At 41.6% G+C, this 26,873-nt stretch overlaps 1 long non-coding RNA gene across 1 annotated transcript in view; it reads left to right on the forward strand.

Moving 5' to 3' along the window:
* Positions 1-26,873, forward strand: part of LOC107501171 — a 63,081-nt gene that overhangs the window by 13,685 nt on the left and 22,523 nt on the right. The window contains exons 2-3 of the long non-coding RNA XR_004955796.1: positions 14,813-14,949; positions 22,545-22,716. This is a non-coding gene — a long non-coding RNA (uncharacterized LOC107501171). The remainder of the gene's footprint in view (positions 1-14,812; positions 14,950-22,544; positions 22,717-26,873) is intronic.

Below are 26,873 nucleotides of genomic sequence, written 5' to 3' on the forward strand. Positions count from 1 at the left end.
ACTTAGAATTCTACATCTGGGAACTGATCAGGAGGGACCAGCATAAGGCTCTTGGGGAGGCAGATTATGGGAAAAGACTCTGCTCTCTTTGTAGTTTTGCCAAGACCATCTCATGTGGGATAGTGAGGGGGGCGGAGCTAGGACCTCCAGACAGTGGCCACCCCCTAGCGTGAGCGACTAATCTGGTTGCGGATGCTCCACGGGCTGGGCCGCTCACTAGCTTCTGCAGTATGTATTGAGAGATCCAGCATTTGCATGGAATTTTGACGTTTTCTGGATCCTGTTCTTTTCTGAGAATACAGGAATTAACAATAATTAGTGCCGATGGCTCCACTGAAGGAAAAAAGTTCCTTTGGCTGGTTTGAGTTGCTAACAGGATCAAGTTGGGTCCTCTGAGAAACAGAGCTGAGAGGTACAAAGGGTTTGCTGGGGACAATAATAATGCTTAACCTCATGGGATTGCTTGAGAATTAAATGAGATAACCCATGTGAAGGAGTCAGAATTTAAAAGTTGTTACTATTTGCCTGAATTTTAGAGTTGAGCTCCTTCTTAAAGGACCATGCCTGGCAGTGGCCTGCAGAGGGCAGCATCCCCGCAGTAATCTGACCATCCCGGACTGAAGTAATTGGGCCTATCGTGTTTAGGGCAGGGAAAAAAAAAAAAGGTATGCAAAGAGCAGCAGAGTGACCAAATGAATAGAATGTACTAAAAGAGATGAGATTGCACAGGAAGATGGACAGAATTAAAGAATAATAATATTTATTGATAGGTGGCTGCTATGAAACAGAATGGAGAAAAAGACCAAGAATTGAACATTAAAAGCCCACGTACTACTTAAAGTGAGCATGCAAAGCAAACGCTTCGTGTTGAAAACGACACACCTGCTCTCTTTGGGCATGTCGTGGGGGGGCCTCTGGAATCTGGGGACTTGGGCTTGTCTGTGCGACTTGTGCCAGAGATCAACACAGGTTTTGAAAACACCTAGAATGCAACTTAAAGATCAACAATCTAGAGTGAGTCGAGTTGAGAGTGGAGCCGCTTCTTATCCACAGGACATCTGGTGTCTGTCTGATGACAGCTTAGTTCCTAACTAGCTGGACGACTTCAAGCGACCATGGGGTCATCTCCCTGTGGGATGCAGACAACCCTTTAGTCGGGAGCAAAGGGCTGGGGTGGGGATTGTTATTCTTCCATATTCCACGCCACATCCCCCCAAAGTCCTTCTCGACTTGCCCCATGTGCTCCTGCAGGACGTTTGGATGTTCTAGTTTTTCTAGCATTCTGCATAAAGGAGGACATTTTCCTGTACTCCCAGCATGCCTGTCGCTCTTTTTACTCCTGATGACTAATTGTAATGTCTATTATCTGGCCTCTTGGGAGTCTCATGGGACCATCAACCATTGTAAAACACGGAAATCCCTATGACTATTTGCCTTGTTTCATGTACAAAAATATAGTTTTACTTTATGTTGTTTTCAACCTAAATACTTAAATCCCTACTCATGCTATACATAATGTTCTGCTCTTGGCCTTTTTCACTATTCCCACACTTAAGAGAATTTTGCATGCCACACATAAAGCTGACCTTTTTTTTTTTTTTAAATATATATATAATGGTCTGATAGTAATTACTATGTGAATGTGCCAGAGTTAATTCAAAAAATCTAGTATCAATGGGCATTTAGAGTCTTTCCAATTTCCTCCTTTCAAAAGCAGCATTGCAGGATTGTCCTGATGGGTGTCTTGTTTTCCAAATCCGCAAGTCTTCCACTAGGACAGATGCCTACAAATAAAATTCTCAGGTTACAGGAGCCGAGCATTAAAAATTTTTGCAGATAATGTCGAGTTACTTCCAAAGGCTATGCCTCTTCATATGCCCGTTTCTTTCTAACAGACTCTTGATTGTAGTCCACAGATGACAGGTAGATTCTACGTTAAGAACCGGTGAACTAGAGAGACACTATAGCCTAGTGCTCAAGAGCCAGAGATTGCATTCAAATTCCAATTCTACTCTGTACAATTTATGTGAATTTGGGCCACTCACTTAACCGCTTGTGGTTCGGTTTTCTCAAAGATAATATGGGACTAGGAATAGTACCTAATTCACAGGTGGTCGTGATAGCTAAATGAATCAATGTATGTTAAGCACCCCAAACAGGTACCTGGAGAGCAGCAAGCCCTAGTCCATCATTTTGAGGCATCATTAACCAGCTTCTCTGATCTGTAAAAGTCTAAAGGGGTGAGCTAAGTGTGTAAGAACTTTCCAAATGCACATGGCCCATCATACCAGAGAATAAATTTCACTGGTAAACTTTGTTGAAAAAATTAAGTACTTTAACTGATAAGTACCTAAAAACACTTTTTTAAAATATACAAACAGATATACTATGGGGAATAATGTAGAAAATTGAATACCTATTGAGGGCTGTGAGGAGTGAGATACTTCAACCTCCAGGGAATGTGGGCTCACTATGGATTATTCCAAGGGGGAAAGTGTGAATAAGTGGAGTAATTCATAGTGGTTTGCTTTCTGAAACTGAAGGTCTTCGTGGGTCTGAGTTTGCTTTCCATGGTTTCCTGGGAGTAGCAGCTGCTTTTAGAAATGAAATGCAAATTGTTCTTATTGATAGCCAATCTCAGTGTTTTAGCAACTCAATGAACAGATGTTATGCTTGAAATAATTTTTAATTAGTACCCTATAAACAGTTGGAGTTTACAATCGTCAACCGGGCAGTCAGGGTTGTCCACGGTCTCTCATCTTGCTGAGCCATCGGAGGAGATGGGAAAACCAGGAAAATCTCTGAATTTTCAGAATCTTCAGAAGTCATTGAACCTTGTATCTCATTCACAATGCCCTTCGCTCTTTGTCCTTTCTTTACTCCTGTCTTTCTGTTTTTATTTTTTCTATTCGTCATATTGCAGTCAGCTAAACATGCAGTGTGTCTCCTCTCAGCAGCTCCTTGTAGCAAGATGAAGTGAGGCAGTGACTTCAAACTTTGGCTTGGTTACTTAAGAAATATATGAATTTGGGCTGATTGGCTAATTTCTTGGAGGCCTGTTTGCCTCAGCTAGGAAATGGGGATTGTTTCTGTATCAGGTAGGAATCCTTCTGCTGCAAATGCTAGAAAATTCATTTGAAACAGAATTTACTGGCTCACATAAGTGGAAAGACTGTGGGCTCCCATTTTAGGCGTATTTTGCTTTAGGAATCAAAGTCCACTCTAGGACCCCATTGCTTCCTCTCCCTTTGATTCTTCAATTTTGACTCCACTCTCAGACTTCGAGGGGCAGCAAGATGGCTGAAGGTGGTCCATCCCCTCCACTCCTCTGACTTTGATCCCTAAGGAAACCTCTCTGCCTCCGTCCCAGAATTTCCAGCAAAAGTCTCACTGCAGCTGGTTGGGTTTTGCACCTATCCCTGAATCAATCACTATGGCTGGGGGAGTAGGATGTGTTGATTGGCTTAGGCTAGATCACATAACCCCTCCCTGCACTGAGAGTGGCACGCCCATGGGTCCCCAACCTTTTTGGCACCAGGGACCAGAGTAGCTATGAGAATCTAATCCCCGATGATCTGAGGTGGAGCTGAGGCGTTGATGCCAGCGCTGAGGAACGGCCGTGAATACAGATGAATTTTGCTCTCTAGCCCACCGCTCACCTCCTGCCATGTGGCCCAGTTCCTAAAACCAGGCCCCAGACTGGTTTTGGTCCTAGGTCCAGGAGTTGGGGACCCCTGCCTTGGAAGGTGGGAAGAGGGTATCCCCAAGTCAAAAGCGTTGGCCGTTGCTAGAAAAAAGAGAGGCTACATGTTCGGAAGCAAAAGACAAATGCTCGCTTTTACATCCCTTCTCCGGCAGGCTTGTGGTGTGGATAATGGGGCGAAATAAGGACAGGTAACACTACCTGGCAAAGTGACACCTGCCGGGCACTTGATGTCAGTGTTCTTTCGGTGTCTCCTCTCTGGCAATGCTTTGGCGGTCGTTGCTCTCTCTTTATTCTTTCGAGGCGTTGTTCACTGTACAACCACTTCCCGATTTATATTGATATCTCCGGTCCCCACCTCTCTCCTTGGGTTTAGTGCCAGGTCTCCAGCTTACCGTCGATCATTTTCGTGTAGTTCTCTCACTGTAACTTGCCGTTCAACACATCAAAACCCCAACTCATCGTCTCGATCCTTACATCAGATCCCCATTCTCGAGTCCCTCACGGTGGCCCTTGGGTCCTAGACATCCACCAGGTACTAGAACTGATTCGGTTTTATATTTCTTTCAGTTCTTACTTGATGCCTAGATCATTAAAACAATCTCTTCTGTTGTATACAAGCTCGGCCTTCATGTGAATCCTGGGTCACCGAGGATGAGGCTTGGGGTCCCACTGCCTGAATGTCATAGCTCGGTTACAAGTCTTATAAGCTGCATGAACTTGAGTAAACAGCTTCACATTTCTATGCTTCCATTTCCTCAGTTGTAAAACCTACTTTGCTTTTTTCAATACCTATTTTCAATTGAAATCAGATATCCCAGATAAAGGACGCAGTTTCTAGAGCAATGCGTGGGCAGTCAGGTGGGCAGGTGCAGTCTGCTGCCCCGGATACGCTGTACGGTCTCTCCTTTCCCATCCTAGTTCATGATGCACTTCACTCTCATTTTTTTTTCCCCCAGCAGCAGATATTTTTGATTTAGGGAGTGTCGGCCATCCCTATAGAAACACTACTTTCACACCTGTGGAATATCATGTTGCCTGACATTCACTTCTGTAGCACCTCTAATCCTCTCCAGCTCTGGGATGTGTAATTATATACACCCCTCCTCAGCTCCGGCGGCTGCGGCCCCACCGCTGGAGTGCTCCTCTGTTTTCGCCTCACCTTCCAGTGACCCCTAAAAGCGTTGTTACCTGGGAGGTGGATTTCTCAGGGCAGAGGTGGGTGCACTCGGCTCATCTCTAGGAGAAAACGGTTGTGTGGTGAGTTACCTGTGAGGCTGACCATCACCGTGCGTGGCTAAGCAACCCCACGTGGGGTGAAGCAGAGAGACAGGGCGCACACCTGGGTATGCGTGCATTACATTTGCCCTGTCTACTAGGACAGTTGCTAGCCCCGGCCCCGTGTGGTGACTTAAATTAAAAGTAATTACAATCATTAAAATGTCCGTTCCTTTGTCATACTAACCACATTTCAAGTTCTCAGTAGCCACTTGTGGCTGCTGGTTTCCATTTTGGACAGCACAGATACAGAGCAGTTCCATCGGCCCAGAAGTTTCTATTGAACAGTGCTGCTCTGGTGTGTGTCAACAGGAGCAGGCATGCTGGGACCTCAGCCAGAGCTGTCGGGGGCTAGGGGAGCCCCGTCCCCTTGGCCGATATGAGGGGGCAGGGGAAACTGGCTTGATTTCAGAGGGGGACCCCTAACCTGGCAGTGCATGGCATCTGAGGAGTGTACAAATCCCAGTGAAGCTCTCTTAATGCTTTGCGGGGAGGGTGGTCTAATCTTCTTGGCCAAAAGCACAATCTTGAGAGGCTCGGGCATATGGGGACTCCCAGGACACAAGCCCTGTACTGAGCCCTTTACGTAGATTGTTTCATTCACCCTTCGGGGGAGTTAATATCACCTCCATTTCATTGGTAAGGAAGCCGAATCTCAGAGAAGGGAGCCTGCGTGGAAGCGCTCACTCCGTACTGCTCGCCCCTTGGTACGTCAAAGTCTGGCAGAGGGTCTGAGTTCTGGGGGAGCAGCAGTCTGAGCTCTTGGCAGGAAGTGGGCTAGAATGAGGCAGGATGGCTCTGACCGAGGGTTGGGGCCAGCTCTCCAGCTCTCAGTGTGGGACAGATAAGAGGAGGCGGGGCAAGGTGGGAATGGGACGGTAGGAGAAAGCTAATGCTTGGGGTGATGCTGATGCCTTGGGGCGCATGCCGGTGGTGCAGTGATGCATCCTGTATATCCCAGAGGACCGCGAGTCCTCCGAGGGTAGGCTGTGGGGCCGTGGTGGCGTAAGCGTGCACTCTGCAAACACAGCCCTTCTCCCCATCCCTCCCCATCCCTCTCCGCCACTAATTCCTTTGCCACAACTGAAGTCGCCTGAGTTTCCGTTTCCTCATCTGTAAAATGAACATAAGATGACATTTATTATCATCATCATTATCTTTCTAGCTTCAGATATGAATACCATATTTAACATAAGTAGTTTATCAATAAAAATGGAATAGAATTGAATCCAGTTGTGAGGGTCGGAGAACGTAAAAGAGGCTTACTCATGTCTATACTAGGGCCATAATTACAGTAAGTTACCAGATCATTGACTTCCTGTCCACCAAAAGCATTAGTTTAGTTCTGCTCCTGGAAATCCCAGAGATGAGTCCATTCACTGTAAGTGACTGCTCGATGCCACCATTTTGTGACCATTGGCTCTATCAACATTAGGATCTACATTTACCTGCTGAATTTTTGGGCTCAAGCTAGAAATTGCCAAATTATTGTTGTCCGTGGCGTGGGGAGAACATGTGGTACCTATACACGCGGAGTAGTTTAAAACCATTTGGCTTAATCAATTATTTTGAAAATATTCAGCTTCCAAATATTGAAACGAAGTTTCAAATCAGTTTATTCATGTAGTCCTAAGGATCGGCATAGGGAGGCTTCTTCAGGGCTGGCCAGACCCATGTTCTGGCTACCTGGCGATACTAGTAGGCTATTGGTTTATCCTGTGTGTATGTCTTGGAGTTAAATTCAAGGTCAGAGATATTCTGCACAAGGTCACTGCTGCCAGCAGCATTGTCAACAAATATTATTGGATGCCTGTTATGAATATGGATCCTAGCAACCTTCACCCTCACAAGACTACCTGGCTAATAGGTAAGTGTAACCCTAACTCAGTTCCCAAGCTAAAGACAGACCGCTCCCAGCAAAGCCATATTAGGGAGCTTAGTTATTAAATCACGCAGCCTGATGGACTGTCTGAGCATTTAACTTCACAAAAGGTGAGGCTCTTACAATGAGTCCCTCAGTTGAGTTCTCCAGGCAGCAAGCGAAAGACAGAATATATAAAAGCTGGCTTCTCCTGTGTGTGTATGTGTGTGTGCGTGCATGCACATGTGCACATTAACAAGGGAGAGATACACCTGTCCTGGGACTCGGGCGTGGTGTGTACGTTGCTGTCACACAGTCCTTTTATGCTATGTGACTGCGTGGATTACCTTTCACGAAGAAGCCGAGGAACTTAAAAAATCATATTCGCTGTTAGATGACTCAGAGAAGCAGTGTCCAAGTACTGACCTGATCCCCTATCTGAGAACCTGAGTCGCCTGTCCTAAGGCAGGGCATCCACTGCGGATTACTGGTCCCCTGTCACTGAGCCAGGCTCACCTTGTGGGCCTGCCCTGTTTTTTTTGTAGGAGACCGACCCTAGTTCTCTGTATCTCAGTGTTCCTCTTTTTTTTTCTCCTCTGCAGTTTATTTACCATGGGCTCCAGTTCACAGGCCTTTGGTCTATTGACAGAGGCTTCTAGTGCTCAGTCTCGTCTGGTTCTGCTCTCCATCCTGGGTGCATGGGGTAACTCTGCTTCCCAGCCACTTTGCCCTCAGGTGGGCCATCGGCCGGTGCTGGCCAATGCCATGTGAATGACAGTGATGTGTGTCACTTCTAAGCCAAAACATTTAAGAGCCAGTGTACCCTCGCCACACTCTCCTCCTTCGACACATGGTAAATGCTCAGTAAGTGACAGCTGCGATGGTAATGAGTATCGCTAAGTGGAGAAATGTTGCGAGGGCATTCCTTGCTGATGGGACGACTTAAGAAAAGATGTGGAGGCAATAAATAGTAGGTTATTCGTTGCCTATTTAGAAAACGGGGAGAGATTAAGGTAAATCGAGTAGGAGGAGTGAACAAAGTAGAAGGGATTGGGGGCGGGGGGTAAAAGGATCTGGAACCGGCGAACCCGGTTGGATTAAAATCTCCTGCCCTCTTAGTTATGTGTCTTCAGACAAGTTATTATCCTCCTCAAGAATCAGTTCCTGCATCTAGGACGTGAGGGGCAAATGTGATAACAACACCTGAGTATTGTGGATACTGAAGTGGCAAAATTGCTTTATAAACTGAACTGACCCTTCTTCATTATGTTTTATAACACTGTAGAGGAAGAGTATGAGATTTGCTCCAAATTAGCCCTCTTTCTTCTAACCATCTACCTACCTGTCCATTTTTGTTAATTGAGTACCCACTACGCATTAAGCACTGGAGGCACTAGTGAATTTGTGTTTGCGTGTGTGTGCACACGCATGTGTGTGTGAGAATGGCACTTTAAGAAATTCTAGATGAATTGGAATGGGGAGGAATGAGGAGAGGCTAAAGGCAGTTCATTGAGAGAGTATTGTAGTAGTTTAGGTGTGAGATGGTGAAGCCTAAAATGGGCAGGTGGGGAAGAGGTCGGAGTGGAAAAGAGGTTAATAACCATCACTGATGTTATAAAGCAAAATCCAGTAGGTCTGATGCATCCCAGACCATCGTTTATGTTTGCTTCTCGCAGCAAAGCAAGCCATTTATCAACCACCAAATGTATTAAAGTGATTCATGGTCTCAAAAATTCCTAAAGATTTTCCAGATAGTTTGAAAACCAAGTTCCAGTTTTCTCTCCGCCTTAAGAGACCATCTCTTTTAAGGTTTTTTTTTTTTGGGGGGGGGGGAATGGCGGGGAGATGGGGGAAGAAGATGGGGTGGAAACAGGGATAGGGGGTCTCTTATCTGCTCCGGAGTTGTTGGCTAGCACCTGTGTTCTCCTGATTTCAGACGTGCCGGAGTCTGCCTGAGCAACAGGACACAGAGCCCTTGCTAGGATGCTGCCAACGGCAGTAGTAGGGTGAAAGTGGGCGGCTCATGCATCCTGCCCCTGCCCTTTCCTTTATTTTGCAAAGCGTGATCATTCAAGGCTCTGAGTATCAGCCTTTCGTGTCGGGTGGAGGATAACTAAGAGGGAGACATTTAAAAATTACGTGCTGATTATTAATATTCCCATCCTAGGGCAAAGCCCCTAAGGAGTTGAAGCTTATCACATGCTATTAGTCTCGTGTGGGCATCCCTATTTCCTAACATCAGTCCTTGGGCTCGGGTTGAAGCCATTCTGTGAGTACATTCTGCCTCTGTCATGTGCTGTATGTCTGAATTTCAGAAAACCTCTTTCTACACAGAGTATGAATCCCTCCTCTCCAAGTAGGTCATTTTCTACGTCTGAGTCACCAAGATGAATTGCCCTGAGGTATTACTGCGGTGGTCACTCCACAGTTGTCCTTTGCTATTGTGTTTCTGGTTCGGCCTGGGGAAGAGTGGGGTGTGGTAGGTCTGACAGAGTCTTAATAGTCTCAGCACCCAGTAAAGTTCATGGTAGTCCTGGGCACCCAAGCCAAGTACTGGTAGAAGTCTCCAGACCGGTGTGAGTTGTAGCCTTGACACTTTCATTCGTGGTGGGACCTCTCCCCTCCCCAAGCACCGCAGGCACATCCAATACACACACACACACACACACACACACACACTCTCTCTCTCTCTCTCTCTCTCTCACTCTCTCTCTCATTCACTCGCGCACACACTCACAGTCACACACACTCACACTCACACTCACACACACAGCCTTCCAAGGACCATTGTGAAGTCTCAACAATAGTAAAGTCAAAACTCACATGATAACATTCCTGTCTACCTCTCTCAAATTGCTTTCAAGTCATGCCCTCTCCAGCCTCCTGGGAATATGAAATATGTCTACCCATGAGCTTCAGAAGGACCCAGGAAGCTTTTGAGTCACCAGTAACAAGGTCTCAGTTGTATTCTTTGGGGCCATTTTTCTCCCCGTTTTCTCTCCTCTTTCTGGAAAAGGCAGCTAACCGGGTTCATTTCTCCAGCTACATAATCGTGTTTGTTTACCTGTATTACCTTCTTGCAGATCTGATTTTAAAGAATCTCAGTACCAGTTGTATGAGAAACTTAGGGGTCTTGGGCTCATGTTCAACCAGAATTAACTTGACATAATTCCCCAAATTTATTAAAACGGTCACTTACATGGCTTTGAGTTTACCAAAGAAATGCTTTATTTGAGTCTCAAATATCATTAGCACTGACAGTAATTTTTATTATATATTATTATCTCATTTAATCTTTACGACAGTCTTAGGAAGTAACCTGACCATGTACTTTTATTCCCTTTTTATACACGAAGAAATTGATGTTTTGAGAAATGAACTCTTAAGATCTCTCTGCTTGTAAATGATTACTTAATTGCAAATAACTGATCAAACGCTTCTGCAACTGTCCTAAGAGCATTCTCTGTTTAACCTAGAGCAAAGAGCTTCCATTTCTTCGTAAAGCAAACAGAAATGATTTCACAAATGCGCTTAGGGAAGATTTAAAAATGTAAAGTGTTGTGTTGGAATTTGGTTTTTATTTTCCGCTCCCTGAGACCCCCCACTGTTCAAATTGTAAGTCAGAGAGAGCATTTTCAGCTGGCTGATCTGTGAGCTATTGAAGTTTTTGCTTAAAAAGGAAATCTGATCTCTGTCTAAGTGGCACTAATGTGTGGCCTGAGAGCTGCTACTGTGAATTCAGCAAGGGATTCATTAGCGCTGTGAACCTCCCGGAGCGCTTTGGATGGGTGACCTCTGAAATAAAAGCAAAACCAGGAAAGATAAGGCTTCATGCATGATCTACAAGACTCCATTTCTGGTGATCTTCAAGATATCTTAAGTCAAGAGTACTTAGGGCCAGAAAGCTAGGAGTTGGGTGGGGAGGGGGAGACCACCCAAAGATTAAATGATACCACACAATAGATTCTTGGCTTTTTGAAATTCCTTGGCAGATCTGCTTCCCCTCCTCCCCACACTATTTTCTTTCCTGGGAATAGTTTTTGTATTATTCTCTTTGCTGGGAAAAATAGGCTGCTGTTTTTGAAATTACCATGGCACAGTAGAGATGCCGATGGAGAGATGGGACTGGAAAATACCAGTTAGAATCCTGCTGGGAACCACAGTTGTCCGGGTATCAGGCAGCTTTGTAAGATTCTGATATTGACATGGGCTATGGGTTTAGGGTAAAGGGGGCATTGATTCTGCTAGATTACCCTTCTGGGAACTTCCTCTTATGATATTAAAGCTTTCCTGACCACGGGGTATAATTTTTTATTGCAAATCGATACTCTGTGTTTGGATTTCAAACCAGCTATTTAAAAAAGTATGTCTCCCCTCCTAAACTACTGTAATGTGTCTTGTCCACCATTCAAAATGTCACAGCTTAAAAAACAGACCTTTATTGTCTCACAGTTCTGGGAGCTGGAAGTCCAAGGTCAAGGTGTCCACAGGGTCGGTGTCTGGGGAGACCTCTCTTCCTGGCTTGCAGATGGCCACCTTCTCTTTGTGTCCACACATGGCCTCCTTTCTGTTCACGTGGAGATAGAGGGAGGTCTCTGGGGGTGTCCTCCTCTTTTTATAAGGAAAGTGCTATTGGATTAGAGCCGCACCTCTATGACCTCACTTAACCTTAATTGTCTCCCTAAAGGCCCTGTCCTAACTACAGTCACATTGGGGGTTAGGACTTCAACATGTGAATTTGAAGGGGAGGACACAATTAAGTCTATAATGACTACAAGAGAATACACTTACTGTAAAGCATTAAACAATATCGAACTATAACAAGAAAATATAAACTGGTCCCTCCAACTTCTGCCTGTCCAGCCAGGGGACCAGTTGTTTGTGTCTCTCCACACCTTTCCTTTCCTCTTCCAAACAGCATGGCACTTTTTGGTTTTGTTTTTATAGCAGTGAGGTTATATGGTGTATATTACCCTGCAGCATGCTTTCTGATTGACTAGGATTAAGTTAATTTTTAAAAATGTATTCACTTTTTCATTGGTGTTTTCAACTAAGGTTTGCGAACACCTCAAGTCCATGTGGGTAGAATTCAGGAGGTCCATTAACTTGGTTGGGAGGGGGGGGAAATTACACCTTCATTATCACTTAAATTTAGTGTGTCTTTTAATTAAGAACATAGACAATAAACCATGGTTGTATGAGTGAGAACCTCAGATATTTTCATATTATATTACAGTTTTACAGAGATCTCAAAATAGCCTATATGCTTTACATTACAATAATGATCGGGTCTGCTACTGGAACATATTATTTAATGTATTAATAAAGATGCACCTATATTACTATTTTGCATATAATCGGTTTAAAAAAATTATTCCATATATCTTTCCCCCAAGCATGTAAAAACAGGATTTTAAGAAGAGACTCATAAACCTCACTGGACTTTCAAGGGAATCCATGGGGGAAAAAAATGGTTAAGAACCTCTGCTCTAGAGACAAGACTTAAATTTCCTTGTTGGAAATACGTCTCTGTGTCCTTATCTCTTTTATTGTCTACTGATAGGAAAAGTTCATAAGGAAGATGAGTGTAGGCCCTGGAGTAAGTCCTTTCTTCAAGCCGGCTCTGGGGACTGAAAAGTTCAGTTCAAAAAAAGAACAAACTTCAAACTGCCAATACTTCACATTTCTCAATTGGCATAAAGAAGCATTCAAAAACATTCAGATCCCAAAATCTCTTCCTTAAGAGATTCCTTGGCCAAAGCAAAGCAAAAGAAACAAACACACACTGAAAATTGTCCCTCTTTTAGATCCTCTGAAATCACAAGTTGAACCTAATAATAGCCTTCATCTTACTATTTTCTCCCAATTCTGTGCCGTTTCTGTCTGCCCCTATTACTCCCTCTGATTTGCTCCTCTTCCCTTCTTCCCTCCCCTTACGCTCAGTTGTCTCAGAGTCAAATCTTTCTCAGAAAAGACAAAACCCCTTGCTATTGCTTGCAAGCCTTGGTTTCACTCAGCTGAGAGCTGACAGGATGGGGGAAAATTTGCAGGGGAACTTAGAATAATTTTACAAACGTTTAATACAGGACTCACAGGTCTCTATTAATGAGGGTTAGTGGGAAACTTAGATGCTAAGAAATAGGTGGAGAAAGCAGAACTGGAAGCTCCAAATGGTGATTTAAAGCAGTGGTCCCTAACTTTTTTGTCACCAGGGACCAGTGCTCCTATGAGAATCTCATGCTTGATAGTCTGAGGTGGAGCTGAGGTGGTGATGCTAGCGCCGGGGAGAGCCTGCAAATACAGATGAAGATTTGCTTCTTGCCCACAACTCACCTTCTGTGCAGCCCAGTTCCTAACAGGCCACATGCTGGTTCAAAGGCCTGGGGTGAGAGGCAAGTTTGGGGACCCCTGATTTAAAGGACCCTGAATTTCATAGGAAATCAGAGGAGTTTAGTATAGCTGTAAATGTTGGATAAAATCTTCTGGAATCTATCCCCAAAGTCTTCCCTATGAAAGTAGATTAGCTTCTAATCCAGTCGTAAGTAAAGAAGGATGAGTATCTTAGAGACTTCAGGAATAGGCTCTTAACAGCTTTAGACAGCATTCAGGAGATGTAGAAGGGATGTGACTTTTTCCCTCATTCTTTTGATAAATGGTGTTAAGCCAGAAATTGAGTATTTAATACATAAGCATAGATTAGAATAGGAAAATAACCCTACTGCCAGAACTCCAATACCTGCCGAGCACTTGGAAATAGCTTAGGATAAAAACAAAGCAGAAATCTGAATGAATTTATGGCCTTGCAGATAAAACATGTAGATAGATGCTCTCTCTCATCTCCGTTATTCAACTCCAAAGGAGGGAGTCTTTTATGAAGACAGCTTATAGGTATTACAAAGACAAAAGACAATGGAAAAGAACTGTCCTGTCCTGTCCTGGCTAAGAAAATAGCAGAACTATGTAAAAAGTAAAATGATTGATTGATGAAGCGCCAGGAGGGATCTGTTGAGCAGAAATTTCTCTAAAGATTAAAGGAACTCTTCTGATTGATTTCAAATAAACACTCATATTCATTGAATATTCAAAAAAATCTCGGAAATTAAGAAAATCAGACTAATACTTTCAATATGTTAAAAAAATATTCTGCTAGAAACAACTCAAATGGTTTAAGAGTCCCATTTGAGTTGTTTTTACTTTAGGTAAAATTTTGTACACGAGACTAGTTTGTTATTTTTGATTTAATAAAACAATTATGTCTTCTCTGATTTAGCATAGTAAAATAAAATAGAAGCTAATGATTTTATCTTACTTGGGTATGTTCTGAAACTTACGCAGGTTTACTGATCAAATAAACTAGTATTTCTTATATTTAGTTTTTATAGTTATGAAAAATTAAAAATTGTGCTGAATTATTCTAAAAATTTAATTTCAACAGTTACTATATTTTGTAGCATGTCAGCTAGAAGATTCATTTTCAAGATCTTTAGGACTGATAGTAAATTGAATTACTTAATGAATTTTCATTGAATGGCTAGATAAGTTCTAAGTAAGATAGAATACTGTGAAGGGGTTCAGAACAGGCCTCCCCAAGATGTGCCACTTTGGCATGTGAATTATTTTGAGTTGAAGGCAAGCAAGGCCTCAGGAGAAACTTTTCCTTCTCCCTTAAAGAATTCAAATTTGGAACCTTGCCCATACTAAGAGTCATCACCAGAAAAAACTTTTACGACCTATCTATAGGGCAGGGCAGACTTGTAATTATTGGACATTTTTTATCGTCCTGCAAATTACCTTCCCCATCTCTGAAGCCCAAGGCATTTTACCTCATCTTTAGCTGCGAATGCCACATATACCTCATCTTAACTTCCTGTCTCTGAACCTCTCATGTATAGGGGGCTCCATATGTAGGTATGTAATTGAAGTTGGTTACTTTCTCTTGCTAATCTGTCTCATGTTGATTTAATTACTAGGCAAGCCAAAAGAACATAGAAGGGTAGAGGGACGATTCTTCCTGCGAGCAGAATAGATCACTGGCTAGACACTGCTCACCTCAAAGCTACTGCAGAAGAAAGATCCTGGGACTGCTAACATGAGCCGATGAAAAAAGGTAAGAATTCTTGCAAATTCAGACTCCTGGACCTCTGCCTGAAGAGTTCAGTAGAAGCAGAGTGGTTTTCTTTCCTTTTCTAAATTTGGATTAGCAGAATAAAATATTTGTGGAACTAGTGCCTTTTGGTTATTTGGTATGAGTACTCACGGGTATTGTTAATTCTGTTTTGCTCTGTCTCTGTTTTTTCTCTGTCTCTGTCTGGTGTCTCCCTCTTTTGTCTTGTTAAATGTCCTGAGAACCTGGCCTTTGTGACTAGTGAAAATATTTTTTCTCTGGCCTCCACCGTCTGGAGGGCATACTTGCCAGGGTGCACCTGGGTGTGTGTGGGGGGACAGTCTAACAGACTAGGGATTCTGGGTGGTTATATCTGATAAGACAGAAAGACAAGATTTTATCTGGAGCTTGTGACTGGTAAGTGGCACCTCTTTGTCTTTATGTCTGACAGGGCCAAGAGTTTTCTGCTTCTATCCATTTTCTCCTAGAGATGGTTAAAACGGGGCCCCTTAGTTCTTGTTTTCTGCCAACTGAAGGATACATATGCATCTGGTGGGCAGCTGAGTAGGCTGTGGCTCCACGCTTAGGGGATCTAAACACCCTATTCTGTTTAAAAGAGGGGGTGGGGGAAAGGGACACGTAATTCTCTGTATTTTGGAACGGCTATTTCTAATTCTGGAAGTGAATTTTCTAGGTCTGTGTTTTGTCTTTGGTGAAACCATAAAAAGGCTTATTGATCTGAGTCACTACTAAGATCCTACTTGTCAAGGCCAGATGATGGATCCTTTATATTGGAAAAACTTTTAAATTGAAAAGAAGGAAAACATTTTTTGTTGTTGTTGTTACAGAGCTCTCATCTTGTTTTAATGGTTAGTCATTAAGATTCCCTTAATAAGATGGAAGGACAGAAATGAGAAAAAAAAATTGAAGTTCACTTATACTCCTTCCTATTTGCCTTCAGATATTTGCGGGTATTATAAAAATATCAGGACATTAGAAGTACAATTGTTCTGCACTTAAGAAAAAGAAAAAAAATGGTAAACCTTTATTAAAGACAACCTAAAAATTTTATGTCTTAAAAACTCAACTTGATAACCATCAGCTTGGAAGTTTCAAAATAAGGCCAGACAGAAATGGGAGCTGACCTCCATTTCCAGCTAGGGTCGTACCAAAATGCTGTCAGCCTCCAAGGAAATTATAACCTAAAATTACAACGGCAGTGATGAGGAACATTCCAGTTAGATTGGATCATTTAAAAGTGTACTGAAGAGCAAGGGCTTACAAATCAAATAAACAGAACAAGATACCTAATTTTAATTGGTCTGAAAGGCTTTGAAAATTCCAAAAGAGCTTCATTGAAAGATTTGCTGCAAAAGGCTAATGAAAAATTAAAGAGATAAAAGGTACCAAAATAGAAGACTGTAAGACCGATGTTCTCCCTTAGAGGCTCTTGTCCTCAAATATCTCTCTTTCCCTGGTCTAAGGCCAATCTTAGGGGCTATTAGAGAAGTTCTTTAACCAAGGGAGGATCCTTAACAGTTTTTGTAAATGGATTACCTCCTGAGCCCAGTGAGAGAGGGAAATAAAATTTCATGGTCCTTTCCTTCCCAAATCCAAACCAGTTGGTTATGACTGATCCTTTCCCCCACTTAGGAACAGCTATTGCCTATCATCCTGAGAGCTTGGCTCTTGGCTTTCTGCCTGCCTATGACAGGCAGGCTGTCAGTTTCTCTTTTGGCTATCAGAGGGGATACCTCTGGAAGTTAGTAACCTTTGCACCCTCTTGAGTCTACGGAATTGTTTAATACTGCCAGAAATATTTACTGTTTGTCTCAGCCGAAACCTGACAAAATACTTGAAAGGATTTAATAACTATGGTCAGAAATAGAACTAGGTACCCAAAGGGAAAGAAACAAATTAGGGATGATGTAGTTGGACAGAGTAGAGTAACCTATGATATCACTTAAGTTACAACCCAGTTCTTTGGGAATTGAGAGCAGTTGTTCTTATCTTACAAATCTTTGCAAAACCATAACTGCAGCTCCAGAAGTAGTTCAAAGCCCACCTATGTTTATCATCTCCAATTCCTAAGATTGAAGCAGAAAAATAGGAAATGAGAGTGTTTTTGAGAGCATAGACTGCTGCTCTGGCTCAAAGACTCCCTTGCCAAGGACAAATACAAATATTAATTGTCTTCTTCAAAAATATTAATGAGAAAAAGTTTTAGCTATCTGAGCAGACAAACAACTCATTCCAACTGTTCTTTTGTAACTAGTGAACTTTTACATTAATATACCTGTCTCATGGCAGTAATTTTAAAATGAAGGCAAGGAGATCTCTGTGTCTGTCTGTATATTCCTACGTGTTGTGTAATATTTCCTACTTCGGGATGGCATTGCTAATTTGTAAAAGAGCTCTATTTAATTGGCTTAAATAAATAAGTGCTTATTTAAAAATTCTCAAATATATAATAGAAACTAACCCAAATGCTTTTCAGATTCATGGAATCTGAGGAAAATATTCATTATTAAAGCTTATTTAAGGTTACTGGTCCAATTAAAACAGGCATGTCTTTAGAGCTATGATAATTAAATATAATACTTTTATTTTACTTGGCTTTATTGGTTAAATAAGTTTGTCATCAAGAAAAAATAACTTAAGATGATGGCTGATATTTTCTAATGCCTAATGAAAAATTGTAGATAATCTAGATATAATCATTAAGATCAATTAAATTGATATAAAGAAAATAAATTTTTTAGTTGACCTTGTTAACGTTATTATATTTTATGTGCACTTAAAAATGATTTCCTAAATCTCTTTGGTAACTTGAAACTTTAAAAATTTTTGCTAGCTAAATTAAATGATGAATAGTCATTGAATAGCTAGATCATTTCCAAATAAGATAAAATAATAAAATATTAATTACTCAACATAGGTTTATACACTTCTGCCTTTATATTACAGAGTAACTAAAGATAAATTTATGTTAGTAAACAAGTCTTATGCCCCCATCGAAAGACTGTATTATACAAAAGCATACATTTCTAAAAATCATGGATTGTATTTATAAATTTATCAATCTAAAGAATGCTGGTGTGTCAGGCAGTTCACAATTGCTTACTTCTTAGTTTTTACCAGAAATCAAAGGTGCTCAAGGTTAAGAATTCTAAATATTTAAAGCTACAAAAAAATAATAAGGGAAACAACTTATATAAGAAGTGTAGAATGTGTTTTGGCTTTTAAAAAAGGTATAAAGTATGAAGTATGGATATGTGTTTTTGTTAAGGGAAATGAATTAATTTTGTCCTGGTTGTTTCAGAATGGGCAAAAGAATAAGAACTAAAATGGACACAGAACATTGTGGAAAGTTTATGAAAAAAAAATCTTAAGAAAAAATTTTTTGTGTGATCAAGTTGAGCAAGATTGGATGAATTTGTTAGAAGTGTTTTTTTTCTTTTTTTTTTTCCTTACATAAAGTTTAATATCAATAGTATACTAAAACTTAATATTCTTCCATCCGCTAAAAGGACAAAGTTTTCTTGGACTGTTGGTCTACTCCTGATAAGATATCATAAATAGTTTTCTGCCAAGAAAGCAAAGATTCTGTATTTTATCAAAATAATTTTCTGTGTTTTATGTCATTGAGGTCTTTGATTACTTAAGAAAACTGAATCTTCTCAATAGTAAGAGCTAAACTTCTGCTGTATTTGTCTTTGAAATCTTTTATTGTTACGTTGGTCAAAAAGTTAATTAAATTTTATTTCATAATAATCTGTGATCCTATTTAGCCAAATGTCCAAACATAAAGCTTTCTTTATGTTGTATCTGTATAGGTGTATGTTATAAGTATTCCAGAAATTGTGTGAAATTCCTGGAAGTCTAATACGTCCTGGTATTAAATATTGTCTGTTGTCAAAATTGAAGCTCACACTGAAAGGACTGCCTGTAAGGGAAATGGCTTAGCTAACTTTCATGCAAAGGCAGGAGCAAAATCTATAAAGATTGTAGCATATGTGGATGAAGTCCACTCTGCAAAGATGACCCCCATTACCAGACTTTTGCCATCCTGATACCATTGTAACATGGTGACACTCTGCTCCTAAATGAGAGAAACTATGGTCGTAAATCGAATGAATAGTGGGGTTTAGGGGAAGCCTAAGAGGGGCTCTTGGTTCTTCCAAGCTCCCTGGCAAACCTCATTTTTCAGTTTTTGCATCCCTTCATCCGCCATAGTGCGTTTAAGTTGGACTTCATTCAACTGCCAGTATGGCTGATCAATATATTCTTCTTGTATGTATGCTTTCTGGATGGATAGAAGCCTTCCTCAGCTGCCAAGCTGATGCCCTCACAGTGGCAAAGAAACTGTGCAAATAATAAGTCTGTCCATCAACCCTTGACTTGGTACATGGTCCTTACCCAACCCTAATCAAACCCCTGCTTTGAAAACCCACCTTACATCAAGCTTCCGATTCTTAGTAAATTCCGACTTTCCCTCCCTCCCTCCCAGACAGCTCTGCCAGGTAGTATTTTCCTTCATTGCAGTAAACAATAAACTCAGCTTTGTCTTACCAAGAATTGCATTGATGATTGATAATCGAGGGGGCAGTTTTTGATGGATGTTACAATTGCTTTAAAGGAGAAGTCAAAATGCAGACCTTTATAGAGTAGAAATTATGAATTTGCAAATGACTGCAAAACCACCTTTTTTAAGGAGGGGCAGGTTATTCCTCTGCCAGACAGAATTTATTTGCATGTCTATAGACCAAAATTACTTGCATTGTTATTAGTTACCTACGATTTATAATCATAAAAAAACTTAAAGGCAATGAAAACTGCAGAGCCACCATAGAATCAGAATCATATGACCCAGAAGGATGTGCTCTAGACAGTGCATAGTTTTCTACTGAAGCACAAATTCTTCCCTAACCTACTAGGTGTCTAGTGCGGTTCTAGGGTATTTCCCAGACATTATTGCGTTTAATCTTCACCGCACCCTACAAAATGAATATTACAATTTCCTCTTTTCAAGTAAGGAAACTGAGGCTCAGTGAGCTTTTTCAAAAACCACAAAAATGCTCAAATAACATGGGTAATATATATTTGATTAGTGAAAACATTATACACTGAGAGGAAAAATTGCATAAATCTTTGGTGAAGAGAGAAAGAAATTACTGGATGTCATATGGAATGCTAGGCAGTCTCCTTTAATTTGGGTTCTTTAATTTTCTAGTGCTCTGTACCTTTTATTGTCTTTGAACTATTTCATAACTCTGTAAGTTGAAAAAAAAACCATAATCATGTAAAGAATTCTGGTCTACATTCAGTGCAAATGAACGTTTGGTGGAAGAACCCAGTCTTGCATCTATTAACAAACGCATTTCAGCATGTCTGAAATGCAATCAGCACTTCTGATTGCCTACATATGTGACTTCTCCTTTGAACACCTTAGGGTTCCTTATTAATTGATGAATAAAATGGAATCTTTGACGTGTTCATTTTATATTTGTATGAGAATCATGATTTTTGTCTTTTCAAGAATACTTTTTTAACAGTTGGCAATGAGGTTAGCCTTTCATTAGTCGGGTCTGAGGGCATTTAATGTTTCAGGGTATGGAGAAAATTGGCGGCTCATCTAAGGCGCTCCCTGTGTTGAAATTATTAGATTTTATGACTACATACCTGACATTCCTAGGGTTGCATGTTAAGCCTTCTATTGTTTACTTTTCAGAGCTATCTCACAGCACAGGCTGTCTGCTCAATAGAGTCTGAGCAATTAGGCTCAGCTAATGTCTTCCTGACTAAAATGCCAGTACAGATATTTAATAGCAACAAGTGATTGAAAATAAATGGGGCCCAATTAACGGGGACTAATTTGGTGTTACAATGGAAGCAAGGGTGACTATATACATCCTACTCCCAATTAAATGTGATTTCTCTTCAAAGATGTTTGAATTTAAGATACAATGGATTTCAACCATTTGTGTCCTTAGAAGTTTCACAGATATCACTATAGTTCCTGTACTGTCAAACTGTCTAGATCCTCATGCCACGCTCGGGGCCTTTGTAAGCTAATCACTGCCGCAGTGTCCTGAGACATGCATCATTAATTGCTCAGTGTAATGAACTGAAGTTGGAATTCTCAGGTTCAAAGCATCAAAAAACTGAGATGTTTTCAGAAGACAGAGTTTTGTCACAGCCCTCTTTGCAGCCAGGACCAGAAACGCAACTCAAGCTAGTTTAATTAAAAAAAAAAAAAAAGTTTATAATGTCACATGGCGAAAGTTCTGGGCAAGGTGAGTTCAAGTATAGCTAGATCTAGAGGCTCCAAAAATGTCATCAAGGCCTGGTCTTTTCCTTCTCTTGGTTCATCTCCCTTTGGGTTCACGTCATTGTCAGAGTCCTTCTCCTCTGATGACATCGGGCCGCTCCTGGCTTGCAACCCCACTTCCCCAAGACCAGTGGGAAGAAGTCCAGCTCTCGCCAACTCTTTAAGGGGTATTCAAACCAGAGTCTCACAATTAGCTTTCATTGGACCGATTGCCATGGGTTGGATCACATGCCCATCGCCGATCATAGTGCCACTCAATATGTCCAGTAGGGTGTGATGTTTTGATTGGCCAGATTTGGGTCATGGGTCAATATTATAGCCAGAGGTGGACACCCAGTCCCATATTCCATCCACAGCACAAAGAGTCAGAGTGGGGGAGGAAAAACTCTCTAGAGGAAAATCAGGAAATTTGGCTGTTGGAAGCTCAAAATACCACATAGAAATAGTATTACGTGTTGACTGAGGCCCTAAGTTAAAATCTTTGTCAAGTGACAATAACTGGTATTTAAAGACAACTGAACATTGCATCAATAAACACTTATAAGCCTTTACTACGAGACTGGCTCTAAAATAGATCTTGAAGATACAGGAAAAAAAAAAAAAACCCACGGTCACTGCTGTCAGGGAGAGCATAACGTTATTCCCATTTTATTGGCAGAGTCTTTGGTTGTAAGATGACCTTCTGAGAGTAGACAGGAAGCATGAGCCCTCAGTGGGGCATTAGTCCCCTGGGTGGCAGGTCGATTACCTTGGACTGCTTCCATCGCAGAAGGAACAGACACTCTGTATAAGGATTTTTCTTCCCTGCGCATAATACTTCTGCCAAAACTACTATCTGTGGACTTGCAGAAGGCCTTGGCCATCATCACAGTATTCCACACAGCATCACTTTGGCTCAAGGAGCTCTTTTCACAGCAAAAGAAGTGCGGCAATGGGCCCACGTTCATGGACTCCACTGGTCTTACTGTGATCCCCACTGTCCCGAAGCAGCTGGCTTGGTAGAATGGAGGAATAGCCTTTTGAAGACACAATTACAATGCAGGCTAGGTGGTAATGCCTTGGAGGGCTGAGACAGGTTCTCCAGAAGGCTGCACATGCTCTGAGTCAGCATCGAATATATAGTGCTGTTTCTACTATAGCCATGATTCACGAGTCCAGCAATGAAGGGGTGGAAATGGGAATGACACCATTCACTATTACCCCGAGTAACCCACTAGAAAAATTTTTGATTGCTGTTCTTGTGACTTTATGCTCTGCTGGCCTATAGGTCTTAGTCGCAGAGGGAGGAATGCTTCCATCAAGAGGTATACAAGACTGCCACCTGGCCACTTTGGGCTCCTCATACCTCTGAATCAACAGGCAGGAAGGGAGTTACTGTGCTGATTTGGTGATTGGCCCCAATTATCAAGGAGAAATTGGACTACTACTCCACAATGAAGGTAAGGAAGAGTGTACCTGTAATACAGGAGGTCCCTTAGGGCGTCTCTTAGTATTATCATCCTCTATGATTGAGGTTAATAAAAAACTACAACAACCCAATCCCGGCAGGACTTCTAATGACCATGTTCTTTGCGAATGAGGTTTGGGTCACTCCACCTGGTAAGGAAACATGACCAGCTGGGGTCATAGAGAATACAGAATGCATAGTAGAAGAGGGTAGTTATAAAGACCAGCTATGTTCATGTGACTATTACAGAAACAAGGACTATGATTGTCATGAGATTTTCCTCTTTATTTTGTTATAAACATACTTGTGTGTCTATATACACATATTAAGCAAATACCTTTTTTTTTCTTTCTTCTCTTATCCCCTTGTCACGTAACAAGATGCATTGACTTTATATCACAGTATTTAAATGATAGAATATCAAGGAGCAGAGTAAACATCACTCAAGGAGATACCTCCTCTTCTGAGGAAGGGGTTAGTGCCTTTTTGGTTGTACACAGGATAGTCGTATCATGTTAGGCAGAATTATGACCTTGTTCATGTCCTTGTTTGGAGAGTAAGTGTGGGTTAAAGAGATGCATGAGATGACGAGTTGACAAGGAGTGGACTTATGATGATTAACTTTAAGTCTCAACTGACTGGACTAAGGGATGCTCAGATAACTAGTAAAACAGTATTTCTGGGTGTGTCTGTGAGGATATATCTGGAAAAGATTAGCATTTATTTCAGTAGACTGAGTAAAGAGATCTGTCTTCATCAACGTGGGTGGGCATCATCCAATCTGTTGGGGGCCCAAATGGAACAAAAATATGAGGAAGGGCAAATTCTCTCTTCTTGACCCGGGATGTCCATCTTCTCCTGACCTTGAACATCAAAGCTCCTGGTTCTCGTGCCTTCAGACTCTGGCACTTACACCAGTGACCCCACAGTTCTCAGGGCTCCGGATTCAGACTAAATTATACCATTGGCTTTCCTCACTCTCCAGCTTGCAGAGAGCAGACTGTGGGACTTTCCAGCTTCCAAAACCACATGAGGCAATTCCTATAATAAATGTCCTCTGATATATAACTATATAACTATATATATATATATAACTATATATATATATAAAACTATATATATATATCTACACACACACACACACACACACACACACACACACACACGCTATTGGTTCTGTTTCTCTGGAGAACCCAGACTAACACAGGTAGCTGAGATGTTGCATTAATCCAGGGACGTGTTGAGTTTAGGTTCCTCTGAGATGTAAAGTTGACAGTTATAGATATTTGTCTGGAACTGAGAGAGGCCAGAGAGCTTAGAGACACGTCCGGGTGCTTTATTAATTTTTTAGAGCTGTCATAACAAATTACCACAGACCTGGCAGTTTAAACAACAGAAATGTATTCTCTCACAGTTCTGGAGGCTGGAATTCCGAAATCCAGGTGTTAGCAGAGTTGGTTCCCTCTAGATGCTCTGAGGGAGAATCCACTCCATGTCTTTCTTCCAGTTTCTGGTAGCTGCTGGCAAACCTTGGCTTGGCTCAGAGCAGAGTTGTTTAATGGTTGGGTAGAAGCGAATGAGTCTATGCAGTAGAATAAGAAGAGGCCAGAGTTCCTTCTAGGAGGTGGAGCTCATGAAAAGAGCGTATTTCAGGATGGAGGGAGGAAGCGGTGCTCACGACAAATCACAAAGAAGGCCTAGGTACTTGCTTCAAGCAACATTTCTTATTGGTTGTAAATATTGCCAATTCAGGGCTAATGTTATAAAGTTACTTTCGTTTTTCTCAGTTGAACTTTAACCAGAACTCCAAATGGAACCCTAACTTTATAGAAAGTTCAATCAGACAAATACATATATGTCAACAGAGAAATTTTCTGGACTCTTCATTTACTTTTGGTGGAGACACTCCAAATAGCTCATCACCTGAATTTTCCCAACTAAGGTTTAATTTTTATTAAACAAGTCAATTTATTCTTGAACTTTAGAGTGAACTAAAATACTGTCCTAAATCTTGACTTGCAGCTACATTTTAGAAACGACCTTCTTCTTTTACTACCTTTGTGGCAGAATGATATTACCAGGAAGAAGATAAATTTAAAAAATGTATAGAAAAGACAACCAGTTTCTACCATCATAGGTGGACTGAGAAAAAAGACTTAATGGTATGTTTCTTTTGAGATAACACACGAAGCAAAAGTGCTTTGGAAAAAAATACCCCACCATATTTACCAAATACAATTTCTGGTCACCCACTGTCTTGAAAGCTAGTCCTAGCTTTACGTAGGGTCTCCTCTTTCTCTTTTCGGGTATATCGGTACCTTCTGTTTTCCACTAAAGTATTTTCCTGGATGTGACAGGACCAGACGAGGATGAAGTACATTCTAGATGGTGCGGTGATAGGATCCAGGGTGCCTACGGCATGAACGTGGGACAAATCCGTCTGACAGTGTTTGTGTACAGAGTGAGAAGGAAAAAGCTGGGAGATTTGAGTCAGATTTAAGGAGAGCCTTGCATATCAAGTGCAGGGCCTCCCAAAGGAAACAGCGGGATCTGCCCCAGGACAAAAACTCCTTTCTACACTTCTGTAGCTGTGATTCATCCTTGCTTTTCAATGCAAGTACAGGGTATAGTCATTTGTGTTCTCTCTGGGCTGATTTGGGAGTTTCTCTGGATGGAGGTCAGAGTTTCATTAATCAACCTGGAATTCCTTGGCTTGGTACTGGGAAGAGCAGCTCAGTGGCCGTAGGCACTATGGGGTCAACCCCCAGCATCTGTGGACTTTGCACCCCACAGTGTGGCCCAGATCAAATGGGCCACAATGGCGGAGCCCCCTGGGACCTGATCGGAAGTGACCAGAGTGGTCCTCTTCATCCTCTGCGTATTTTCCTTTCCCCCTTCTTTCGGCTCAGAGAAGCTCTGGAGAGATGTGTTCCTTCTGTTTTTATTAAGTTCCTCTGGTTTGAGGAGTGAACGAGAAGGGGAACAGGGAGGGGGCTGCACAGGAGATGGGCTCCAAGGCTGGGATTTATGAGAACATCCTTCCAGTGGGCGATGTCTGCATGAGGTAGAGGTATGGTTTTAATTCCGCTCTGGCAAGGCGGGCCAGCCCGTGTTGCCAGCACATAGTTCTCTTTCGAGTCTCACACTGATTCGAGAGTGTGTAGACAATGTTGTACTTTGGGTCTCTGCCAGCTATCCCGAAGCAGCAACTTCCCTTGGCTTCATATTTTCTATCTTACCCTCCCTACTCCCAACCAAAGTTAGAGAATAATTATTGTTTTACTAGCAAATGCTGCTCCTAAGTAAACCCAAGAAAGATCTAAGCAAATGTGCATTTTGAAACCAGTGAAGTCTTTTCTCATTTTGGTGTTCTCCTCCCTTCGATTACATAAGAATCATGTTCTCAGGTTTTACCACTCCAGGAATTGTCCGCGGGCAGAGATGTCATACAGATGTCAGGCTGGAAGGAGTGGCTTTTTTGTTTTTGTTTTTGTTTTGTTTTAAACTCCTAACCCAATCTAAATTTATGTACTTGCTCCCACATTTTCTGATATACCAATGAGAGGAAAAAAATGTGTTTCTATTTCTTCTCTCTTATTCTCTAAAATGTTCTTTGTTTGTTAAAAATAGCATCCGATTTACCTGTCTGTGGATCATCCAGAACATTGGCCATTGGCCTCTCCTTTGTCTTCCTCCTGCTCTTTCTTTCTCTTTTTCAAAAATGTATTTATTTAAATTAGTTTCAAGTATACAGTACATTGGTTAGACATCTATGTGGTTTATAAAACGATCCCCCCAATTGCTCCCTCCCTCCCCTGGCCCTTCACCTAGCCATCATATTCGTGCTAACTGCATTCCCCACCCCCACTCTTTCTGACACAAGGATATTTCACCATGCTCTAGCCCTAGCTGGATGTAAAGGAGGGGAAACATGTTGGGGGAGGCTGCCCTTATGCGTTCTCCACCAGCAGCCAGAATCTGCATAGAACGTATGTCTGATCATGGAACCAAACTAGTGTAAAACAAAGGTCCACAACGCTTTCTCTATAGGCTCAAACAGTAAATATTCTAGGCTTATTACAGGCTATGTGATCTCTGTTTCAATTCCTTACCTCTGCCATTGTGTAAATGAATTGCCGTGACTATGTT

Source organism: Rousettus aegyptiacus, unplaced genomic scaffold, assembly GCF_014176215.1.
Source record: "Rousettus aegyptiacus isolate mRouAeg1 unplaced genomic scaffold, mRouAeg1.p scaffold_m13_p_2, whole genome shotgun sequence".
NCBI classification, from domain to species: domain Eukaryota; kingdom Metazoa; phylum Chordata; class Mammalia; order Chiroptera; family Pteropodidae; genus Rousettus; species Rousettus aegyptiacus.